The 26192-nt window shown below is 35.9% G+C and overlaps 1 long non-coding RNA gene and 1 pseudogene across 1 annotated transcript; one reads left to right on the top strand and one right to left on the bottom strand.

Moving 5' to 3' along the window:
- Positions 1-1036: 1036 nt before the first annotated feature.
- LOC148053408 (uncharacterized) lies at positions 1037-26192 on the bottom strand. Its single transcript, XR_015708047.1, has 4 exons — positions 26107-26192; positions 19022-19116; positions 15269-15390; positions 1037-1312 (listed from the first exon to the last, which is right to left on the bottom strand). It is a non-coding gene; the product is annotated as an uncharacterized LOC148053408 (long non-coding RNA).
- Positions 9662-10385, top strand: LOC148053409 (BEN domain-containing protein 5 pseudogene; annotated as a pseudogene).

Genomic DNA, 26192 nt, shown 5'->3' with positions numbered 1-26192 from the left:
AGTGAGAATTTTCTGTCCGGAGAGGAGATGACTGAAGGTACTGAAAGAAACTTTCTCGAAGGAGAATAGTGCAAATTTTGGAAAACTCTAAAGCAAATGAATTTATTTGGTTTACACGTAAGGAAAGGTCACAGATTACTTCGTAATGTCCAGATAACAGATTTATTCACCTATTATTTTGTAGTTTTTGTGCTTGTAGTAGCACCCTTTGTAAATAAAATACCAAATCTCAACTCTAAAATGATACACGAGTTAGCAGAATATGTTAAAAATACACTTACATATACTGTAAATATATTAGACAAAATGATAGGACATTGGCCTGGGTCCTACATTATGCCAGTGATCTCATGGTCTTGCTCGCAATGAATTAACTCAAGTGTGTTTTCTAGATTCAGTCTTCAGTACTGGAGTAGGAATGTACATTTAGTTTGGCTCTATGCCAATTGACTAATAATCATACAATCATAGAATCATTAAAGTTGGAAAAGACCCTTAAGATCATCAAGTCCAACCATTAACTTAGCACTGCCAAGTCCACCACTAAACCATGCCCTTGAGCACCACGTCTACCCTTCTTTTAAATACCTCCAGGGATGGAGACTCAACCACTTCCCTGGGCAGCCTCTTGCAATGCCTGACTACCCTTTCCGTGAAGAAGTTTTTCCTAATATCCAACCTAAACTTCCCCTGGCACAGCATGAAGCCGTTTCCTCTCGTCCTATCGCTTGTTACTTGGCAGAAGAGATTGACCCCCACCTCACTACAACCTCCTGTCAGGTAGCTGCAGAGAGCAATAAGGTCTCCCCTCAGCCTCCTTTACTCCAGACTAAACAACCCCAGTTCCCTCAGCCGCTCCTCACAAGACATGTGCTCTAGACCCTTCACCAACTTCGTTGCCCTCCTCTGGACACGGTCCAGCATCTCAATGTCCTTCTTATAGTGAGGGGCCCAAAACTGAACACAGTACTCGAGGTGCAGCCCCACCAGTGCCAAGTACAGGGGCGCTATCACCTCCCTGGTCCTGCTGGCCACACTATTCCTGAAACAGGCCAGGATGCCATTGGCCCTCTTGGCCACCTGAGCACACTGCTGGCTCATGTTCAGCTGGCTGTCAACCAACACCCCCAGGTCCTTTTCCACCAGGCAGCTCTTCAGCCGCTCTTCCCCAAGCCTGTAGCGTTGCATGGGGTTGTTGTGACCGAAGTGCAGGACCTGGCACTTAGCCTTGTTGAACCTCATACAATTGGCCTCGGTCCATCGATCCAGCCTGTCCATAGCATATGTTAGCATATGTGCCCATTGATCCAGCCTGTCCAATCATACATTAAAAAAAAAAAAAAAAAAGAGCAATATTTAGTTCAAAATTTCAACTTTTGAGTGTATATGTATAAAATGGTTTGAGAAGACAACCCAACCCAAACAATTACAGGTAAACAAGAATCTGTCTTTTCTATATGCACATCACAAAAGAAGGTACAGAATACATGAATGAGCATGCACGCATATTAAAAGTCAGTGAGAGTTTTCAGTAGAAGGGAAGAGGGGAATTCAAGAGACAGATAATTGTCATATATGCCTTTGTACTGACTGATACATCCATTTTGACAGGAGGAAGTTGTGTTTTACTAGCAGCATGAGTCAAATAATCTAAGTTTTTACCTGTTTGGCGTTTTTTTAGGTCATTCACTGATTATTATTATTTTTTTATCTAAAAGCATGCAAATTTTAAAACCATAACTATGATACAGTTGCACAAAACTGAGCCCAGTACAGCAAATTTCTCTATGTAACTTAACATCATCTGCTCAGCTCCATCAACAGACTTCAACCCTTCAGACTCAGACATGGCTGATATTAAAATACAAATACTGAGCATGCAGTAAATAAAAAATCAATAAGACAACGAGTGACAGTTTCAAAAGAGAACTAGACTTTAGAATAGTTACCTATTTTTACATTTTTCTTCAATTTTTTTTGAGGAAAGATGTGTATTTACTCCACAGCACACAGTATACTCAAATACAGCTCATAATTCTTCCCTTGGGTAGTATTTAAAATATAGTTTTTGTTTAAATTAAAAATGTTCTATCTATGTGAACACAGTAGTAATATTTATTCAACAGTTTTTCAAATCTTGGATACTCTCACTAATAGAGGAAATGATTGATTCTAGTTCAATTAGTAATATACACATCTTTTCATAAGAAATTTTAGAAGTATTTTTCCATATTTCCTTTTCTTTTCATCCTTGATCAATTTTCATTTGAAAAGGTAATTGTAAAGTCCCATGAGTCTCAAAACCAACACTAATTAGATATTCAAATACTCATTCAACCAGAAAGATTTACCAAGGAATGTTAATGATGTGAACATCTTTCTTTTTGTCTAAATACATTGATTGTTCTAGTTGCAAACTATAGAATGTAAATAGAATCCCACTGTTTGTATTTTTTTTTCTTGTTTGTTTATTTTCTTTTCTTTTCTTTTTTTAACACTGAGTATATATAAAAAAAATCCTGCTGGGGAATAAATTAAGATTATGATTTTCAATATGATTAGAAATTGGGCATCATACTGAGCAAAACACAGCCAAATGTAATTCGGAAAACTCTAATCTGTTGAGAACACCAAATTTTGGATATTTTGAATCTTTACTACTTAGCTGTGTTTAGCTTTGTTTTCCAGTTATAGGAACATATCCTCGTGCAGTCACAGCTGTTAGTCAAGATGGGAATCAAAGGCCAGTCTCTAGACTAGGTGGTCCACTGGGCTACTAGGCTTAAAGCATCGCCATTTCTGAAATCAGTCAGTGATAAGAAAACAGCGTTGTGTTCAGACACCTTTGACATTCCCAGCTGAAAAAGCAAGTACCTGTCTACAGCTAGGTTATCTAAGGGGGTGGACTTTGGCACAAATTAGGCTAGAGACTCAAAAGCATCCCTGCATATCTGCAGTAAAAAACCTGAAATGCATCACTGCCACACTCCTGTAACCATTTGAATGAAGAGAGAAGAGTTTGTTGGTTGCTTTTATTTGTTTGTTTGTTTGTTAGTGTTTGTTAAGTTGTAAATGTAAAATCCTGATATGAAATAAACGCAGATGCTTTTTTGTATGTTTGTTAAGGTTCTTAAGATGAACATATCTGGATCAGCAACAAATTTTTAAACAATAATTTATTTGCCACAGTTACATAAAATTTAGGTAATACTTATTTTTATAAATTAATTTTTATTCTTTTCTAGCTATACACGAAAGACAAAATTCACTCCATTGTTAAAAGGAACTCTAGTTGTGATCTTTAAGTGAAGCAAATTTCTATGCATAGTCAAGTAGAGATTTTCTTGGAATACACCCCAAAAAGAATAAATGAGTTATTCAGAAAAAAGGTATTCTGAACACCAAAGAATGTCTAGCTGTCCACAGACTGCCTAGTAATTTTTCTCACTTCATTTCTTTTCTGAAAGCTTTCTCTGTTCCTCGTATGAGATAAAGTTACACTCCATGAGATAAAGAAACCTCTACATATTTATACAGCATTTTTCTTCTTTTTATGTCATGGAAACGAATAGCCAAATCGTGTCTGCTTTCTGTGGGAATACTTGAGAGATGCAGAACTGCAGGGAATCTCCTTCTGCCCTGAAGTTCCTCCCTGCAGAAAATAGGACTGGACTGCCGTGCTCCCAGCGGTCAAAGGCAGAGGACGATGGATGCTGCTGACAGTGAGGCAGGCATGGAAAAGGGCATGCCCCTAAGCAGGGTGCAGCATCCCCAGGAACCAGCTCACTATTGTGGAGCTGTAACTGAGAAAGCTTGTCTGTGCGTATTGTACAAAGTCATCAACATTGCCCAGCATACAGCATGCAGTACCCTTTGAAGCTTTATTAAGTGTGCTGAGCTACTGTGCCCCAGAAATCCTGTAGAGAAGTTAGGTCCAGCTTGCCACTGAGCTGGTGCGACCTGAAACACAGTGCTTCCAGCCCTCCTCTAGCTCTACTAAGGCGCATGTCCTAAACTGACATAAGCTGCATTTTTGCTTTTTGCATGTCTGTCTGTGTGCTCACAGGTATGCACATACAGACCTGTACCTGCCTTTAATGTTTGTCTCTGTCAGTTGTGTACCTGCGTATATGCACACATATAGTAATAAGACATGCCAAAATAGTGAATTATCATTAAAATTATCGTTTTTCTATCCAACATTCCTATCACAGGAGATAATAATGAACTAAATGTGATAATTTACTTGTCTTTTGAAACAATTACCCAACGGAAACTTGTGCTCAAGGAGAGCTAACAGTATTGGTACTCCTCCAACTACTGTGTGGTTAGAAAGAAGTTCAGATCATACTCCAGGAGGGAGAAAATGTCACTGATTTCAGTGCTCCAGGGTTTTGCCTTTAGTTTTGAAATACACAGTTAAACTGAACACTTTTTATTCTTTTGTTATGATCAATTTACTGTCAATTTTTTCACTGTATGTTGAACAGAAATGTTAACACTATTTTTACGTGAAAGTATTTTAGTGATTTCCTCACATATTCATGACTCACCTTTCATGCATAGCTCAATCTTGGAATTGAGAGCTTCTTGTTTTATTGTCAGTTCACAGAATTTGCTTATCCTTCTCCTCATTTATGTTGCCCTACATCTATAATTTTACTGTAGGGAAAAATACTGTTAATGCAAGATTTTTCAGCAACATTTGTAGCAGCACCTTATTTTTAATGTTACGTTAACATGTTTAGTGTAATTCCAAGTAGCAAAGATGATGAAAAAAGACTGTCTTCAAAGACAGATTTGCCTGAAGAAGTATATTTTCTATGTCCAAGATGGTATTACATTAAAAATGTCATTTTGGATTTATGTTTATATTTATATTATTTATATTATTTATATTATTTATATTTCTACTACTTATATTTCTACTATTTACAATTATATTTATATTTAGTACAGACCACCTTCACTTTCACTACCACCTCAGTTAATTGCAAACTGATTAAAGCAATGAATCAAAGTAAACACAGTTATTCTGTACTCCAATTTAGAAATTAAAATCAACTTGTATAGAAAATGGCCTAAACTGTTCAATTTAATTCCTTTATTCATTTAATACTTTAAATAAATTATATTTTTAAGTATAACATCATACTTGGTACATGTACTTTTCAAGTGATCTGATGATTTTAAAATGTTTAATGCATGTATCTATGTTTATCGTACATACTCTATTTATAACAAAAATTGCATATTTTGTTCTGATATGTATTTTTTCCTGAGAGACTTTCCTATATTCTTGTACTTTTCCTATCATGTAGGATGTGTTAAATGATGACACGAGTAACTATTTAACATATTTGTTGTCATTTCTTTCTTCCTTTTTTCTAAAGTGCATTTATCTTCTTTGAGCAGAAGAAACAGAATGAATTTTGAATTCTTTCTGTGTTCTTAAGAATACATTTGTATAGTACTTAAAATTTTGCCCCAGAATGCGTGAGGTGGAAGGCAACAATAATCTTTTTTCGCGCAAAATGTTATGATTTGTCTCTTACCAATCTATGATGATCTTGAGCAATTTAATCTAAATAGACTGCTATTTTCACACATGAGTGGGTAACAATTGCCTCTGAGGTGCAAATGTGATGAACCGTTGACCGAGTCATTCAAAGGAAAAAGAAGCCACAAAAGCCATAATATATGCAGTGAACATAAGTCTAAATTGTTATCTTCAGATAACAAGTTATTGAACTTTTTTTAATGTAAACTTTATGTACACTATGATCTTTTCTGTAAACTAGATAGCTAAAAAGACATAAAGGTAATTATTGGAAACCAATTGCAGTGAACTGCAGAACAAAAGCCATTCCTTTTTATGATGATAATTGAGCAGAGCGCTAGGCTTAGTAGGATAAAATGATTTCAAGCCTCTTAACATTGTGTTGATTAGGAGATTGAAAATGTGATGACTTAATAAAGAGAAATGTACAGTTCTAAAACCACAGGTCCTTTTCTGCATTATCTTAAATATATGTATTTTTTCTCTTTGTTTTTCACATAAACTGCAGTGCTAAGGGCTAAGTCCCACAATTACAGGTTACTTTCCATGGGACCCTAATAATTGCCCAAGTATGGCTTTGTTAACACTCATTCCAGTGAATCACATCATGTACTCTCTGCCAAGTCAATCTTCCTTAGTGTCCCACAGAGCAATAGCTACACCTCTTCCCCCTTTCTACTCTATTCCCTCTTCTGTTAAGGCTCATAAGGTAACTTTGGGGCTCAGAAACATGAATCACAAAATGACTCTAGTATTTAGGAGGACAAAGTGACATTTTCTGTGGCAGTTCCATGTGCAATCTTAGGCAAAGCATCTGAGACAAAAAAAAGTGGAAATCCTGAATAAACAATGTTGGCTGGAGGTAGTTCTTCTGTTCCCTAAAATCATGGAGCATTTCAGGTCACTGACATCAAGAATGATGTCCTGTGAATGATGGCCTGAATCTCCATCCACACTATTGTCTCCTAATTCCCTTTCTCTATCTTAGCTGTGGGTATTTGCTCAGAAAGAAAACAGCAACTCTTATGGAGGTAACTTCTTATATTTAATCATCATGATGCAATGTGTATAATTGCCCCAACATGAAACATTTCTACATTTATAATTATTTTGAAAGGTTATCTGGCAACTACAGATTTCCAACTGCTGATGTACACAAGTGAAGGGAGATCAGGTTGGAAATACTTTTGAAGTCAGAAAACTATATACCTTTTGTTTCTGCTTTTTTGTTTTGGTTCGTCTCTTTCTGTTTGGAATTGGGTTGCCTACAGGCAATGATTTGGAACTCTGGCTACAGACATTTTTCTTCCTATAGGCAGTCCCTAGGGGATTTCTGACCCAGATCCTATTTCATCCCTGCTTAAAAGCTACTTGCATGTGAGATGTGAAACACCGGTGTCGTACAGGACAGTTCTGCACAGATGTCAGCTGTTGATAATGATACACTACAAAGCTTTCAGTAGTCACAGTTAAAATGAGAGCATTTTCTTTTTCACAACAGACATGGCCACCTGCTTATTCACACAGCTAAGAGCTCTTTTTTTTCTCTTTTTCTTTTTTAATGATTTTGTCATGAAGAGATAACATAATTTCTTGAATTGCGACAGTTTTTACCTGTCAGAATGCAAAAGGGGCAATTCCCTCTCCCCATCAAATGCAAGGCATAAAATGCAGCAGAAACATTGTGTTTCAGGTGAAAAAGGGAAAGACAGATGGCTGAACAGCATCCTTCATCCCTCTATGTAACTAGGGGCAAGGAACCTCAGACCTAATGCTGTTAAAGACTATTCAGACAAAAGAGATATCAATGAAAAAATGTTGATTTGTTAAAAATAAAAATTGCATAGAAATACATAGATTTTAGTGATTATTTTTCCTTGGGAAGTATTCTCAAGGTTTCATTAAAGGTTTTGGTTAAAAATGGGAAAGAGAGGAAGGAACCCTCCAATAACTAGTTACCTCGTGGTTAGAGAACTCACTTGAGATAAAAGTCCTGAATTTAAGAGTATAATGACCCATAAGATGCAGAGCTATAAACCTTATTATCTAAAATTGGAATGCGGCGCCCTTACTATTAGTTATTCTGTCAATGAATTCAGTTTTGAAAGGTCTCATTATAGTCCCGCTTAGGAAGTGTTGTCAAATTATAAACATTTTCCAAGAAATAAGGAAAATACATGTTTTCCTGCTTGCCTTTTTTTTTTTCTTTTCTTTTTTCTTTTTTTTCATGACAAGCTATGTTTATTGGGTTTTGCCCCAATTCTGAGTCACAGGATTTTCCCAGTATATCTGTCATCTCATGCTGTAGTACCTGATCTTCCATTAAACAAACACAACCTTTAACCTTTCTAGTTGCTAAGATAACCTTCAAACTGTGAAGTGAATGTATTTATTTTTATCAGCAATGTCTCATTTGGTCTGAAGCATGAAATTAATGCAAATTTTTTTTCATTTATCACACTGTTTAATATTAATACTAATGCAATCCAATTTTTAGTGTCAAGAACTATTTCTATGCTGATCAAAACCTTCAGGAGAAAAGATGGGAGGTCCTAGTGTATGCTCTGTGTCTCTTGTGAATGCTCTTTACTTTCACAGTCTTGGGGAGGTAAAGAGTGGGAGAAAAAACGAGTTTTAGAAGCAATAGTCCTCCATATCTGTCTTAATAATAACTGAAGCTCTTGTCCAATGACATCTATCTAATTTTACGGAGGTTCACAGCCTACAGAATTCCATAGACATTACAATTGCATATCCAAGGACAGAATTAGTACAATTTTATTTCTTACCTTTACTGATGTGATGGAAATCTAGTTCAAATTCTTTTGGATAAATTGTAATCTCAAAAAGGGGCACCTGAAGTTAATGATATAAATATCTGAAACCTACTGCCTATCTGTCTTCCATTAAATGCTTGAGCAAAGCAGTTAGTCATGGGTCTATTTTCACTAGGATTACCAAGAAAATGCAAAGACAACTGCAATGTCTGGAAAAAAAGAATCCATTGAGCCTAGAGGAAGTTAGATTTGTCATCCATCCTGCCAAAATCTACTTAATTGTCAAAAGCAATTGAAATAAAAAATGTGTCAGGAGACAGGTGTTCCTAGTGATGTTAAACTTATATAAATAAAAAACAAAAGAGACATAACTCTGTATCAATAACTGCAATGTTCAATTAGACTAGAAGCCCAGGATACAGGAGAGAATAAGGTTGGGTTGGGGTTTTTTGCTCGTTTTTTTTTTACATATCTCACTAGACTGTAGTTAGAGAAGACATTATATTAATTTACAGCTAGGAATTTCAACACTTTGAAAAGGCAGTGTTTGTACCGGACTTTTTTAATATGTTTATGTCTGACATGATCTACTGGCAGTTCCAATCATTCTCCAGAGTAGAAAAAAAAAACAGAACAGTTTTTCTTGAGAATTTAGCAAGAATTTACTTCTTTATAACAGAATAATAAATGGTACACCTCTTAAAGGTGTGAGAGGTTTCGGGGGGCAGTTTTTTGCTGCTTTTTTGTGAATGATGAAACCCAAGAGAAAGGAAATTTTAACTCAAGTAAAACTTTTATTTAATCTGAAGCTATTCCAAAATAGATTGCAGCAGGAATTTTCCTCTTTTGCACTGTAGGATAAAGAGGTTTGGAAAAAACCACACCAGATTTCTACTGTGTGTGAAAGTCACCTATTACTATTAGGATGAAGGAAGTGCAAGTATTTCCATTTAATATCTTAATTTTCAATTCTATTCTATTCCACTCCACATACCCACCTTCCCCCCTGCCCCCCAGTAATCAATTTGGAACCAATGATTTATAGTCCACTTTATTTTATACAAGCCTTTGAGCTGCACCAAGTACACAACTGAAATTAAGCCCTAGAGTAATGACATGAGCTGGTTTGGGGTGGGGATGTGAGGGAGCATGGTGGTCAAAGCTATAATGGCTCTACAAAATCCTTGTGATATGTCTTAAAATAAACTGTAATTTTTCCTGTAGGCTGGGCTGCATTGCCTTTCACAGAGAAATTCATGTTTCTATTCTGATTTTGATGAACTTGCCTTCCCCTCATTCTATAAAAGTCCTCTTTTTCTGTGATATGAAATTACCTTTGCCTGCATTATGTCATAAATGGAGGGATTTACCTGAGACCACACATGGGGAAGAAGATGTGGAGCTTAGACACAGTAAGAGACAAGATGGGAGGAAACAAAATGAAGGTACACACAAAAGCATTGAAGCAGTTGTTGCTTGCCTTGAAAAGCAGAAAGGGATGAGTCTCAGTAATACTTCCAGCCCTGAGGAGGCTTTTATGGAGACTTGGGAAAACATGAACAACATGGACGGTGCTGTAGTTCCTCAGATTCTGTATGAAGAATTGCTGAGGAGTTACCAACAGCAACAAGAAGAAATGAGACACATTCAGCAGGAGCTTGAGAAAATACGGAGACAGCTTGTGCAACAGGCAAAGAGTATGGGGCACTCATGTCAGAAATGAAAGAGCTCAGAGACTTGAACAGGAGACTCCAGGATGTACTGCTTCTAAGATTCCTGCCATTGAGCTTGAAAAAGTAAAACCAGAATCAATTGAGCCTGAACCTGAGGTACAGAAGACCCTCAGTGAGGAAGCAAATACATCAATGTACTATCCTGCCCCTGTTCAAGTAATGGACAAGTATATTCTCGAGAATGGAAAGGTCCATCTTGGCAGTGGAATTTGGGTAGATGAGGAGAAATGGCACCAGCTGCAAGTAACACAAGGAGATTCTATGTTTCTAAGAAACATGCAGCAGAGAAATTCACTGCCCTTCCATTCTGATTAAAGCAGTAACCACTGAATTGTCCCATCTTTTTCCTAAGTAGATACTGGCCAAATATTTTTGAACAGCTAAGCAAATAAATAAAGCAGCAAAATCATCAAGATATAAAAATATATTGGGTATGTAAACACTTTGTATTCACTGAATTTGGGATAACTCCATTTGTTTGGGTGAGAACTTCAGGTGTTTAAAATCAAGAGTTGCCCTACAGCACTGAATAAAGCAATTCTGATTAATAAAAAAAAAAAAAAAATTAAAAAAAAATAACCAAACCACCCCCCGTACTAGATCTATGTAAGTAAAAGTCTGAATAAATGTTTTATTGAGAAATTATGCCAATATATTCACAATGTGTGGAGCTTTCCAATCAACTTTCTTTCTTGGCCAAAAATGTCCAAGTCAGAAAAAAAAGGTATATGGAGGATTTCTTTCTTCCTTAATAAACCTGTGGAAGGAGCAAGTTTTATGAGTGACAACCACATTTTCTATGGTCTTTGATGGTACATTTGCATCTAATTCATGATAAATATGCTAAATAGTTATGTTTTACATGCATTTTTATTTAAAAAATAAACAATATTGCAAAATCAAAATCAAAATAATAACTTCCTTTGCTGTCTCCCAGGAGCAATATTAGAGCTGTTATCCTCTAAGTATTCTCTCCAAAATACTTGGCAAGTAGTTCTAAGAATTTGGCTCATATTAAAATTATTAAAAAAATACTGTCAAGGCACAGGAAAAAATACCTGGGCTACTCTACAAGGGAAAATGAACCAGGAGCAGAGGGTGAATGGGTAGAAGTCCCAGGTGAAGCTGGTGAGGGTGACTAAGGCCTAGTGGTGCACTCTGGGAGTACAGAGCACCTCTGTGTTGCTTGGTGGTTTCCAGGAATGCTCCTTAGGTGTGTAGCCCTGATAATCAACGAGGTGGTGAAGCTTTCCCTGGGTGAGTTTAGAGTTTGACATTTACTTTGCCTGGGGGCCCTGGCTGCTCCTGCTTCCTTACTGCAGGGCAACTGGTATGGGAAAGTGTTTTGGTGAAGAGGCTTTAGGAGAAAGATATGAAAAAATGGGGTGTATCTTCAGGGACCATGGGAACTCTAGCAGGTAAGTAACCAGGTAAATGAGCTCTATTTTATAACTATCTTAAACCTAACTGAGGTCAATTTTGCCTGCTTAATGCAAGGAAGGATACACTTGCCTCTAAGTAGCCTAGCACATTTTCTTGTTAAGTCACCCTACTGTTGATAGCCTTTCTTATGCTTCAGTGGGTAACATTTATTTTTAAATTATTTTTATCATTATGGGTGAAACAGTGATGTAATTAACTCCAGTAAGAGTTTAGTGGATAACTACTGTGGGGCTGGATTTCTCCCCATATTTCTGTGTTATTTTGTAACTAAGCTGAAGAACCTTCCACACTACACCTGCCATTCTGCATTTCCCTTGGACAAAAGCAGAAAGTGTTAATATGAAATAATTCCAATTAATAATTCCAATAATTTGCCAGAAACACAAGATCCACCAATATCAGATCTTGCAAATCCTCTATGAATATCTGCCCTCAGTGCCAGAAACATTACTGCACACACACAAATCACAGGCTGCAGCTTAAAGTAGGTCATTTCCCTGAAAATACTTTTGTGGATTTTTGGTGAACATTTCCCTAGGTAGAACCTTCTTTTACTGCTTTCTAAGGCTATATGAAAATTATCTGACAAGCTGGTTTCTTGCAAAGCAATCTGTAAGGATGTTATTTGTAACAATGGCAGATTTAAAGAAATTTCTCATATGGTTGCCCATTTGCTTTTATCTAGAATACAATTTCAAAAGTTTATTTTAGCAATAGTATTTTTTGATCAATATTTATCATAAATCTAGCTGGTTTGTTTTCATTTTTCCTTCTTTGTGTCTTGGTAGTACCAATCTGTTCTGTCTTATCATGGACTGGGCTAGTCAGTGCTTTACCATGGAAGTTATTTTTTTCATTGTATGGGTAAAGACTGTATAAAATAATGGGGTTCCAGGTTTTGATTGGGGTCTCTTTAGCACTGCTTAAAGAATAATAATAATTAACTGATATACAAAATCATATCACAGAAAAGAAAACGGGTAAACAAGAAGTCATATTTCTTGTCAGGATGTTGCATTAAAATAAATGACAGAATTCATTATTTAGATTATAATTTAAGAATTTATGAATGTCTTTACTTGACCAGACCAAACCTGTCTCTAACCATGGCCCAAACTGGGCATGTGAAGAAGAGTGTAAGAACGCTGCAAACGTATTTTACTTCCAGAACAGAAGAGAAATGTTAAGTGAATTCTTACTCCTTTATCAGCTCTAAGCAGAAACAGAAATACCAGAGCCTGGGATAAGCATATTTCAATGCTCTTCATCTTCCAGTTGATAATGACCATATTAAAGAACTGTGTGCTCTAGAATTATTTGCCGGAGGTTCTTTCTAATGTCTGTTCTTCCTCATTCATGAGGTGCCGAGAAGAGCAGTCATTCAGTAAGCAAAAGAGTTCCAACCCATGCTCCCAATCATTTGCACTTGAGATATATGTTCATTCAGAAGTAGTATTTTAAGTATTTATTAAGCCTCAGTAGACATGTCCCTTGTAATTTTGTTCAGCAGATAATTGAGAACAGCTATGTGTTGCCCAGACTCTTCAGAGCTATCAAATCTGGCTTCAGCCATGTTTGGCCTCCATGAACAAAGACTTTCAGATCCCATCTTATATGTATTCTTATAGTTCAATAATTTTACTCGTTGTGAAACTCTCTAGATACCCACAGTACAGGAACATCAGCTGTATAAGCATCTTGCAGTTGCTCATAGCAATGCACCTCAAATTTATTCTCATGGCATTAAGTGGATTGTGCAGCAGAGATATGCTAATGTACACTGCAGGTCCTGAATACCCAGATGTCCAGATCTAGTGCTGTGACTGCCTTTATAGACTATGTGTACATGTGCATTTTTCCCCTGCATAAAGACCAGAAGGTGGAGTAAAGGATATGCTCATGTCTGTCCCTACAGAGCATGGAGCTCTACCTGGATGCCAGAGAGCAAAAGCACACCCCTACTTTGCAATTTGGAAGTAGTACAGGCATCATCTCAATAGGAAAAGTAATATCTTTACCATGAACGAATACTATTGTGAGATATCTGTACAATGAAACTTTGTCTGAACTCACCAGTTTGTTTTACATTTTCTCTTGACAAACAGCTGTTCAGATGGGAGGAGAAAAAAAAAGCCTCAGTTCTGCTCCTCTAAAACTCATCTTTCTTATAAAGTAGCTTTGCGCTTTGACACCACACATAGAGAACTAAGCAACTTCCTAATGCTCCTTGAGGAGACTTTGAAAGAATATTGTTTTGATGGACTCATCCAGCCTTTCTTGAAACACCAGAAGGGTAATAACATTATATGTTAAAGTAAAAAATATTTCACCTTTTCAAAATCTTGAGAGGTGTTGAATAAATGAAGGTGGAGTGGGTTTTTATTCAGAGCACAAGTACGTTTGGTAAGTTTTACACACTCCCACCTATCTACAGTAGAAAGCAGATTATGTTAGGCTCCACAACAGAACTCAATGTGAAAAAAGACAGTAAAGTGATGCATTTTTGGACCAGACTTGTTGTGTCTTAGTGATATCCCAATCAACTTTCTGCTGTAGGAAGTTAAACTGTCAGACTTGCAGGCTTACTGTGAATGCTGGACAGTGCACGAAATCTAGCAGTACCTTACTCTGCAGGTCAGACTTTATGCACTCAGACATATACCTGCAGCACGTTTATCAACACCTCCAAAATATTACTTCCTTTATAGGCTTGCTGCACAAAATATTGCATAATAGGACCTTTAAATAGTATTAGTATCCTCTTTTTTAGCCCTCCAACTTTTGGTGCTGATGTTAGGAAGCCAATCTCCCTATATACCTCATGAGATCAAATGAAAGAAACAAGCTCCTCCAGAGGTGGAGAGTCAGCTCCATCCCTAACTATCCTCTGCAGGAATTAATTCATTTTTAGAGAAAGGCAAGGAAATCAGCCTCATAACTTAGCAACTCAGATGCCTAAACAGCCCAGATATCATCTTTCATCTCAACTTCTTCCCATAGAGGGATAATTTATCATTAACATTATGTTATTTTCTATTGATGCTGAGTTTAACCATTCTATCAAAAATCTGTTCTAGAACCAGTTGTTCAACAGAAATTTCAGTATCAAGACACTGTATAAAGGTGGTAAGTAGTTAAATTTGAACAGGACCTAGCATAACTGTTCTTACTTCCTGATGGAAACTTGGTAGGTAGTATCACCATAGAAAGCAATGATAATTATGCATGACTATTAAATATGTGCACCAATTAAAACCAAATAAACAACAAAAAAATCCAACTCCTTTCAAATCAATATTCTCACTCATTTTTTTCAATAAAACTCTTGGAGCTGACCATGTTATGCTACTCAAATTACATTAATGAAAGCAGAGCTGCCAGGAGAAATCACATGAATGGTGTTATTATGGCACCTCTGATCAAATGATTAGTAAAGAAGGGGCTTCTCAAACTTAATTTAGATACATCCCTTCTCCTTCCCCTGATTAGAATAGCTTCTCTACTGAGGAAACAGCAGCATAACACTACCACCCACTGCCCCACTTCACACAGGTAAAGTCATAAGGGTAGATTAATGTTCAGGAGGAATCAAGTCTTTCCAGGTACAGTCGTGACATATTTATTAAGCTTTGAAAGCTCTTCAGGGTAAGCTGGGCAGGCTTTACTTTGTTTTGAATCAGGTGGAGTATGATCTTCACCTGCTGCAGTAAATTGGCTCTGAGCATTATAGTTCCTTCATGTCGGGTTTTGCTTACCCACTTTCAGATGTCATCATCTTCCTCTCCAGATAAATACAGTAGTGCTTTGCTGCAGAGAAACTCATCCTCTGAGCTATCTCCAGATAACAGGCAATCTCCGTGAAGAGCATCCACCTTATCTAGCATATTTAGACAAGGAAAGCTGCTGTTATAAAGTTATAATGCATGACACGATGAGCAACATTTCAGTGAAACTGCAATGCTTACTGCTCCAAACTTTTCATTCTACCTTTCCAAATTACTGCATTTGCATATTTTACACTTATTTGAAGGAAACTTTTGCATTTCTCTTATCAAAAAAGACATTGCTTTCCCTTTGCTGATGCAGAAATCATTAAAATTCTACTCATACAAGCTCATGGATGCTATTTGGTTTTAGTTATTTGTTAGTTGGAAAAAAAGGCTAGAACCACTTTAAGCTCCAAACAATATGGTTTTTTTTAATTGCCATGTTGTGTGTTGTTTTTAAATCATGCATTCAATTCTGTTTAAAATTGCATTCTGATTTGAAACGCACGGTCTCAAAAGCCAATTGGAAATCTTGCTGATTATATTTTTCCCCCAGTTTCCAGAAACCTTCAATCACTACTGGCATTCAAAGTACATGAGGCATAGGACATGAGGTGCTGCAGTGTCAAGATATTAGAAATTACTGCAAGGTCTTCTCATTTGAGCCCATACCACCATGCCCACTTCTGGACCTTTTGATATTTATAAATAATAAAGAGGAAAATTACTAGTTTTGCTCTCAAATACTCAGCAAATGACTAAGCACTGCTTTCACTCATGTAAAATTAATTCACAGGCTTGGTGCCTGGCATTACTTTGCTATAAGAAATTGCATTGTATCTCCCATGCATTGAATATAGGACTTAAGGAAAAAAAAAAATCAATAAAAGAAATTAAATATAGGCAGCCTCCCTGAAACAATAAAAATCAATGCTATGTTATCAGGTACCTAAAAAGCAGGTTTATTTTCAACATTAATCTGGATAGCAGTTTCATGGTAATTGATTTTTTTATACTTAAGCTGTCAAAAACTATAACAAGCAATGATTACTTGCTATTTTCCAAATTCATAAAAGAATTGATTCTATGGGGATTGACTGGGGTTTTTTTCCCCTTTCTTTCTCTGGCATTGAATTAGTTTTGTCACTGAAACCATTGCTAATCTTTCTTGTAGTGATGACAAAATTGAAAAATAAATATTCACTAGGCCTTAAATGGAACTGCTTTACCACTGTAGTGAATTTCTGTTTGTCAGTAAAAATAAGGCAACTACATCTTTATTATTTTGATTGATAAACAGTGTTGCAACTGTTATCTATGGCTCAACTAAATGTTGCATTAAATACTAAATATTATGTTTTCATTAAATGGAAAAGGACTTATTCTTAGAAAATTAAGCTAAAAGCAGACTATATATTGTTCATCTATTTCAACCAAACAGTGTTTATCTTGCAGGAAAACAGAGCCTATCTACTACATGTATGGGCAAAAATACGTATTTTTATTAAAGTTTTCTATGGGTATTCTGAAACACTGGAAATCCTTAATATAAGGTGAAGTATGAATTCAGGATTTTTTTTTTCCTTATTTAATTTATTTAAGGATGAAGAAAGGAAGGCAGGACAAATCTGTAAATGACCTAATTGCATGCAATCTAGAAATAGAAAAGTTAAATATAAAATAAGATGTAAATTAACAGAAGGCTATTGCAAAATGAATACATAACATCCTGTTTCAGGGATTAACTTCAGTTTTCAGCAGTTCAGTGGAGAGGGGAAAAAAGAAAAAAAAAAAAGCAGGAAGGATTTCTGTACAAAATGTAAGACTCCTTGGTAAATACTCCTGGTTATTTTATACAAACCTTATCCCATTATACCATGTACTTAGAGGAAGAATATTATCTGGAGAGTAGCTAACAAATAAAACAATCTTTACACTGTTTTGATTTATTCTGACAATCTACATGTAAAATTCCTTCCAGTTCCCCAAGACAAATCAGAGCTGTAACAGTCATACTTATTCCAGGCAATTTGTAACTACGCGAGAGGTTTATTAATACAAACTTGCTTTCCATAAATAGCAGTGGCAGCTGGAGCAGCAGCCAAGTTTGAGCTGGCAAAATTAACATAAGAGAGGCACACACCCGTTCAATAGCATCAGTATTGGCAACACTGTGCACAGTATCTGATCACATTTATTATGAGAGTGGCATGGCTGTAGACAACCTAGAAGATGATATATAATTAATATTGCTATGCAGTTCTGCCCCAGAAGAAAAAGGGTCAGACACAAAATTCCTTGATAAGCATTGTATTTTGCTTGTTATGATCCGTGGAATGAAGTATTGCAGACTATTTTTTATTATAGGAGAGGTATAACAGTTAGATGTAGAAGACAGATATGAGGTTTTTAACTCCTCTCTACCCAACTGTGAAAGCACTCTTCAGTATGTTTAAATAATTTATTGTCCAGTCTTGTTTTAAATGTCTCAAGCTTTGTAATTTTCAAGACTTGCCATGCAAAAATATTCCATATTCCAATACCAAATATTATTAAGATTTCATTAACTCCCACTTTCTCTTCAGACATGCAGCTTAAATCTTTCCTTTTTAAAAATGTCAACAGTACTAATTCATCCTTTCCCTTTTGTACTGATTACAGACTTATGCTAATAGCAGCTTTTTCCCTGTTTCAGCTAGCACAGGAGAATTTCTATTATGATCTTTCTCGTTTAGGTGTGTGAGTCAATTTGTATTTTTTAATAAATTTTTGATCCCATCTACTTTAAACATTCTTACAGTTATCACCTTCCTCTTCATTGTTGCTGAAGTACAGTATTTCTTTTCCTACCACTGTATTTTAATCTTTTCTATTCCCTGATCATTTTTTACATTTTTTCTGAACTGTCACAGTAATTCATCACTACCCTACTGGCAAAAAGATGCCAAAAGACGCAATCAACACTGTGAGCCAAAGATATGAGGAAGATTATGAACCTTTGTAAATAACGCAGCCAAATGAACAATATATATTACCATTAACATATTAAAATATATCACTATGCCAGTGTTTAAACATTCCCACATTATTAAAAGAGCCTGGAACCTTCATTAACCATAAACTTCTTCATTTTTTATTTACTTTTTCTTTTTCTTTTTTCCCCTCTCTGATGTGAAGAAAATTGTATTTTGATAGTACAAGTTAAAAGCCACAGAATTTCTCTTTGGACAGATTACATTTTTTCAGTTGAGATGAGAATGTTTTCCTTTTGACATTATGTCCTGTTTCTGTGTATTCTTCATGTTAGACATTGTTGTCATTATTGCACTATAGTCAGATATCTGCTCTGTAGAAAGAGTAATAAGAATTTTTTTTTGTGATGACTTACTATATGACGTAATAAAATGTACTGGCAGTACAGCAGGTTTTCATTTCAATGGTTTTCAAATAAAAAGGAAGAAAGAAATCACAAAATAAGGAATCACTCCTTAGAGGAAAGGCATAGATTGTCACTTGCAGATGTGTAACCTTTCCCAGAAACTACAGAAAATCTGAAAGATCTTGCAGAAGATTCTCCATTTATTAGTCAACATCCATTATCATCCTAAAGCTCAGCCTCTCAAAAGACAGGTCTATGGGCTGTATGAGTACAAAAAAAACACAAAAAACCCCCAAACAAACAAACAAACAAAAAGGCAACACTCAGGGGATTCTTCTACATTTCTATTTTCATATATTTACCTGTCACCTTGGTGTCTTAGGACCCCAACTGTTAGCAGAGCTCCATTGTGATAGGTGCTTCACACATGCATGTAACATACGAGGCAGTCCTAGTCCTAAAGAAAACTCACAATGAAGATGTGTTGCAATGCCACCTTCTAAAAGTACTGCACCAACAGTGGGTAACATGAGCTGTAATTTTCTTTCAGTTCTTCCAAGAGATTAGAACATGGAAATAAAATTGTTTAGTGTTTAAGAGTAGTGAAACTTCTGTAAAAATCCAGTATCATGTCATTTGTTTTGACTTCCCATTGCTTAAAAGAATAGAAGCTCTTAGTATGAACAGGTAATACTTTTCCAATACAGGGAAATCACTTATCAAATATACTGAATATTTTCTTTACATATTTGCAAGTCTCAAAGGTTAAGTGACAAGGTTAAGTGTCTAGTTTTGCACTCTTTTTGTTCCTAGTGTGCTCTGAGGTTTTCCTTAATGATAGGATTAAATATGGTTTCCAGCTACAAACAGTTGCTTGTCATTCCCTGTAGGTTAGTCTCTATATTTTGTGCTTATCACAGACAAAGAGGAAATAACTTTCTCAGTCTTTTTGAGTCTCTTAAAATGCACACACTTTGGGGAAATCATATTTTCTTGAAGGAAATGAGGCATGACCAATCACACAAAACGTGAGAAAATCCCTTGATAGGTGACCTTTGCCACGTGTAAAAGAAGCTGTTCAGTGGCTGAGGTTTCATGGATTTCATGCATGAAAATCAGATTTTCTGGCCACCAGTGCTGTTCAGTAAATAAATAATCCATCATTGTGTCAAACAGTAGAAACACGAAGATACTGGCATTGCTGACTGAATAGAGGGTTTTAGTTAGCAACTTATGCAAACCCTGTATTTTGTCTTCAGGAGCTGTGCGTGTCTTTTTTGCAGTGTTTAGTTTTTATTACTTGAACCTAGGTTATTCATGTTTAGGATAAGTGTGAATGAACTCTGTGGTAGGGACTATATGACCAATTTGACTGTATATGCCGAGATGCATATATATAAAAAAGATATAAATAATACTATCATACAATACACTCTGGGAATGCTTTTTGGAGCCTTTCGCAAGGGAAGAAATCTTTCTGCATTATACTGTTTTAGAAGAATGCTAGATACTATTCTGAGGTATATTAGAGGCATGAAGAACCACATACCCAACACAAACTCAGATAGCTATGTTTTACCTCAGTGTGTGATGTAAATTTACATGAACTGGTAAAATATTATTTTCTTATCTATATTTCATAATCCCTGTTCAGAAGTTTTATTTATTAATCAAACATTTTTCTCACTTATATGTAGGAGATACTCTTCCATGTTGTCTCTAGCCAAAATTGTCACTTTTTTCTCTTTTTTTCTTTTTTTTTTTTTTTTTTTTTTAAACGGAGTGAGAAACTGCATATTTAGCATGAAATGACTGCACGAAAGGATTTTAAAAATCATTGCATAGTTGTCTCTCTCTTTTCCTTGGACAGGAAATTATCTACATTAGGTTTAATTTTGCTTACCCAAAAAATATTTAATCATTTGTCATATTTAGTCTCATATCTAGAATTCTAATTCTTTAGTTTATTGTGCACAGTTTTAATTGCCACTCTTATAAAATCAGGAAATATTAATTATAATAAGGCAAAATTTGTAACTCCTTAGAATTGGTCACTGTAATAAACAGCTCACTTTTTCCTATTCACCTTCTGGTTTCTGTGGACAAAGATGTGTCATGACTTCTTAATCCACCATGTAGCTGATGCTGTTTGGTTTTCAGCTCCTCACCATTCCCACTGCTGATATTAAATAGATAAATAAATATTAAAATATATTTTTTTTATTCTCCTCATGACATGACAAACATCTTTCTTTTACTACTTGTGTCCTTTTGGTCTTGGGAACAAGACTCATTTATCCAGTTTACATGCTTATTTATCCAGTTTACAGCTCCTTTCTACCTATCAAATACAACTGCAGATAAGTTACTGTAGTCGCTCACTCATTTTAATATGCTGCAGCATGGACTCAGTATGCGTTATCAAAAATATCAGGTGTGATCTGCAGCTCCATTAAAATATATTAATAATATAAAGCCATGTAGCTAAATGTAAAAATAAGTTAAAATAATATTGTTGGGTATTTTTGTTGTACTAAGGAGAAGCTTAATAAGTTAATTTTTTTTTCAGAGTTACAGAATTTCCTGCATCTTATTTAAAATCCACACTACTTTAGCATGTGAATATGAAAAGATTTATTAAGCTTCTCCTTAGTACCCATCAGACTGGTTAGAAAATCACTGTTGGCTCCCATCTATGGATCAAGTTAATAACTTATTCTGACAGAAGAAATATTGGTTAATTTTCTTTCATAATCTTATATATAAAACTTCTAAAAAGTCCTAACTGTTCAAATACTTAGTGTTGCTAGTTTTCTCTTTTATTACTTTCTTATAATGAGAGGTTTCATCAGGACAAATATTAGAATCAATTTGCGCATGTGTGCACACATACATGCACAAACAAACACACAATATTTTATTGTGATTTGTCCATGCTGGTGTGAAAATCAAGACAAAAGTGTTTCTGATACAGTTGGTATAAGACAACTGTGTGCTTATGCATATATATATAAATTTGGTTGTTCTGGTTTATTTTAACTTGGTGATCAGATCAAGACTACATGTTAGCTCATTCATGTTTTTAGAAAAAAATAAACAGAAGTCTTAGCAATCATCTTCATTAAAAAAATCCACATCTGTTTGTAGGAAAAAGATGCAGAAAAGCCCAAAGACATTTAGCAAAAGTCATATGATGCTAATCTTCTTGTGGAAAAGCCTTGAGTCTTGCACTCAACAGCTTGCTTCCTTCCCTGAAAAGGAAATTCCAGGTGATCTGTGCTGGTCACACTTCCTAAATCAAGGCTTTCCATATGCCCAAGGCTTTAAGTTTGATGAAAACAACAGACTGTCCACAATTTCTTCTAGAGTAAACCATGTTTGCCGAGAGGACAATAATGTAGACCAAGCATCCCCTTAATCTGGCCTCTCCATCAGCCCATATTGGATGTGTACTCTCTTCCAGTTCTGTCCTGTGACAGTTCTGGGAGACTTCAAGTGCAGAAGTGAGTGGATGGTTTCACAAAGATGATTCAGCATTCCTTAGGCATTTCTTCAGTTTTAAAGGAAACATCTGACATGCTTTTTCTTTCCTTTGTAATAAAATTCTGAACGGTATTTCATCGTTATTAGATGGCTTGTTGAGGAAGATGCTTGACTGAAAGTAGCAGTGGGCATACATTCTTTGAAAGTAAACAGTGTGACTTCTATAATGGGAATAAAGAATGCAAGCAAGTAAAATGAATCAAACAATAGCAACCAGCTCTTGCTCAAAGGCAGGATCTTAGCTTCAAAAAGGTGTCACTGCCATAGCGTCATGCTAATATAATAAGGCAACCCTTGAAAATTACTTTTCTGGTATTTTCATCTATCAGTGAGATTTCCAAGACTTTCTCCATTCAACTGTTCACTCTGTTTTATTTTTCAGGAAGCAGAATTAAATCTCAGCCTATCTAAGTTACAGAAGAGAAAAAAATATGGTGAATTCCCACAAAGCAGCCATAATTCCTCAAAATTTTGGCTGTACATCAATATAGTTTTATATTTATCAAATTAATTTCTGTGGCATAAAAATACTCTTGAGTGATTATATGAGTGTAAATTGGGTGTAGGATTCATTTGACCTCAGTTTAGATGTCTAAAAGTCTGGTTAAGCCTAGGCTGGTCACACTAGACCATCTTTATAAAGTGGAGAATACCAGATTTTATGAAAAATGCATCTCTCATATTGTAGACAGCTATTTTAAGATGAGTATAATTGCCTCCTGGATATGCCATTTCTGTTGATTGGAAAGAGAACACAAGTTGCCCATTTTAGAGTCAGATGGTTAATTTTAGATATATAGATTAGTCTGAGATGAATCCCACCAGAATTTTAAAGGTCTGACCACAGCCCATCCAAACTAAATCTACTATTGCATCTGTGCAGTAATTTTCTTTTTCCTCATGTAGTATAGTGACTGATATAGAAAATAATTTGGGATTTACTCTTCATGCATGGGTGGTTCATTTAGCTATGAGTTCAGAAACACTAGGCAAGGTTTTATCATCAAAAGTTACTCTTTTATTGCCAGCAGGTATCTTAAGATGTGAAAAGAATGAAATAAATTGAACTAAGTCATTGGATGAAGCCCAGACTTTGTCTCTGGTTTTGTAGTGCTATTGGAGCAACACTCACAATCAAAAGATGCTGTATTTACCAAAAATTAATGGAAAATATACTGTTGTATGGTCAGAAAACACGTGTATGTGCAACTGAATTGACATTGCAATCTGAGCTTTAGTTTTATCTTCCTGATTAAAGATGCCTGCCTTTGGAGTGTAGTCATCCTCCACTGCCTTTACAACTCAGGGAAACAGATGCCTCCCAAGAGAAGTAAATGATTTATTTCTTAGGTGGACTGATCCTTTCTTTGGAGATGGCTTTCTCACTAGCAGCCATGAAAAAAGAACTAGAACAATTAAACTCTTAATTTAGGCAGTTTAAAAAAGATGCTGAAGTTGAGTGAAATGAATCCAGGCTCCAGTCCACTGCTGGGCTTTAGCCAAAGCTGAGGGTGAAGAGAAACCAACTGTTTATACACCCTCTAGAGCCCCTTCTTTAGCTAGCAGTGTCACCAAAGTTCCTTTTACCATTTCACTGGCAACATCATGGCATCTGCTTTGTCCCAACACTTACTGCTCCTCTCATCAGATACATTGGGCCTGTGCCTTGCTCTGTAAGTACTCAGGAACTCAATGTGAGCTCGTGATGCCTGTGTCCCTGCCACTCCTTTTCACTCCCTCTAAAGGACTGGAAGCTTTTGAAGAGGTAGAATCAGTCTTGCGCATCCTTTGTCTCCAGCTGACTCTTCACTCAGCGTCCATGAGGAAGGTCACTATAGATGGGCCAGCGGAGATGAGCATTGAGAGGCTGCTGCTGACAGAAGCACAGGTAGCTCTGAGACTGCTGGCTCTTCCCTCCTCTTTTCCTTCATCGCCAGATCAGGGTGGTCAAGTAGTATCCCCCATTCCTCGCCGAAATATTCAATCTGTTCTCCCTATTTCCTTCCTCTGCTGGTCTGTTAAAGACAGCCAACTGTTGTCAATTCCATTATTTTGTTTATGTTTATGTTTATTTTGTTTAGCAAAAAAAGTTCTTAATCTGATGTTAAAAAGTTAATGTACATTTTTATTCTGTCACTCATTTTTCTTTGGAAACAAAACAGCAGCTTTTCATTTAATTTCATTTCTAACACAATATTTTTATTTTGGTTGTTGAAAATAAAAAAAAGAATCCCTTTATTTCTGCCAAGTGACTGTGCTGAAATTCTTCATGAGGAAAAAAACTATGAAAGGTGACTAAAAAGGGAAGGAATTGAACAGCTTACTTTTACTGCATGTATTGTAAAGAATTAATTTGGATTTTCTTGTCAAACTTCCTCCTTTCTCCTTCTTGCACTAAAAAAATTCCTTGTTCTCATAGCAGTACAAGTATAAAACTTACAAATGTCAGTTGCTGAATGGATAAAATGTTTTAAAAAAAGATGCCTTCTTCTCTTATAAGTGTTGAGTAAGCATCCTTCACAGGAAACAGTTTATAAGTTGTGTTTCTTCATTTTTTATAGTTTCAACTTCAAATCCAGCAATGACTATAGTACCAATTTTGGGTTTCACAGCTAAGCTTTTGAAAATTCCAATTGTAAATTAAAAAAGCATACAGTTCCTCACAGCAATGATAGGATACCTTTTACTCAAATGATGCATCTATTTTGGTGATTTCTGGTCAAATGATACCTACAGATAAACTAGTGGTATTCTATTTCTGTGTGTGTCAGCTCGATAGGAAAACATGAAAGCAGGACTTTTGTTGCAAAATATTGCAAGATGTCTTGCCTTTATCAGTTATATCCAGAAACTGATGCATAGAGCAGAAATAAAGCACTGATGAGTTTTAATGTAATTTTCAATGAAAATTATGAATTTCCAGATTCAAATTCAGATTATGCTTTATGCAGAAGTCAGTTTTGATTATCGTTGTAATAGATAAAGCAGTCAGTAAAACTAAACTAATGGAGAAAAGAATAATTTTGCTAAGCAATTCTGCAAGATAAAAGAATCATTTTTTTACATATTTTCTGTGGATCCAGTTTTGGACCATGAAGGTTTGATTGAAGTACATTGTAGCATTAATCCAAGATGTTAAGGAAAGAGAGAGAGAAAGAAAGGGTTAGTATAGATATTCCTGTATTTCTTCGGAGCCCTGCAGTATAGCTGGAACATTGCCAAGATATGGCATTTTGTGAGCATTTCTACTGCAGCTGAAATATAATCCAAGTAAATAAACATTTCCCTCCCAGGAATGTTAGGAGATGAACAATTAGTCACGTAACTGTAGATAGATCCCTTGGAGCAATTCAGAGAGCAAACACCACTGTACTACACTAATAAAGCCCTCATTTAAAGGAGAACTTTAGGAATTTCCTGTAGTTTCACTGCATGGGAATGGTAAGAAAGGCTTTGATGAAGTCTGCTTGGGCAGGAAATCCCCTTTGTAAATGGCTAGGTAAAAGAGTCAGAGAAACTCTAACGAGTTTTAAAGGCTCTAGATTCAAAACTCAGTTCAATCATGTAGTCTCAGTGAGTCTGGAAGAATCCTGAGAGCAAGTCTGCCATTCTTCATTCCTTCTTTTTAGGTCTAGGAAGATGTGTCAGTCTTGCATTTTCCCCCATGTACACTGTCTGATATCAACATTTGGTCATAATTTTAACTTCTCTAATTAATCTCATCAGGCAGCTGAGAAGGCAGACTGTGTGTTCCTGCAAACCCAAAGAATTAATCTGAAATCTTAATCAACAGCTGAGTCCATAGGGTTCAGGAAAAAAGGAATGCCTTCTAGTAAATGCAGACAAATTGCCTTGAAGAGTCCTTGTCATTTATATCAGAAATCAGAAACTAAAGCCTGCTTACCTCTGTCAGCCTGCAGCAGTGGAGCACTGAACTCTCTCTACTTCAATAGGCAGATATGGAAGTAGCAAATCTGGAGCAGTTCTGTG

The sequence above is a fragment of the Nipponia nippon genome, unplaced genomic scaffold (genome assembly GCF_047370975.1).
Source record: "Nipponia nippon isolate SJK-2023a ecotype South Korea unplaced genomic scaffold, ASM4737097v1 scaffold_4, whole genome shotgun sequence".
Lineage (NCBI taxonomy): Eukaryota > Metazoa > Chordata > Aves > Pelecaniformes > Threskiornithidae > Nipponia > Nipponia nippon.
Note: the sequence above shows the minus strand (reverse complement) of the source record. Positions and strands in the feature narration are given on the sequence as shown.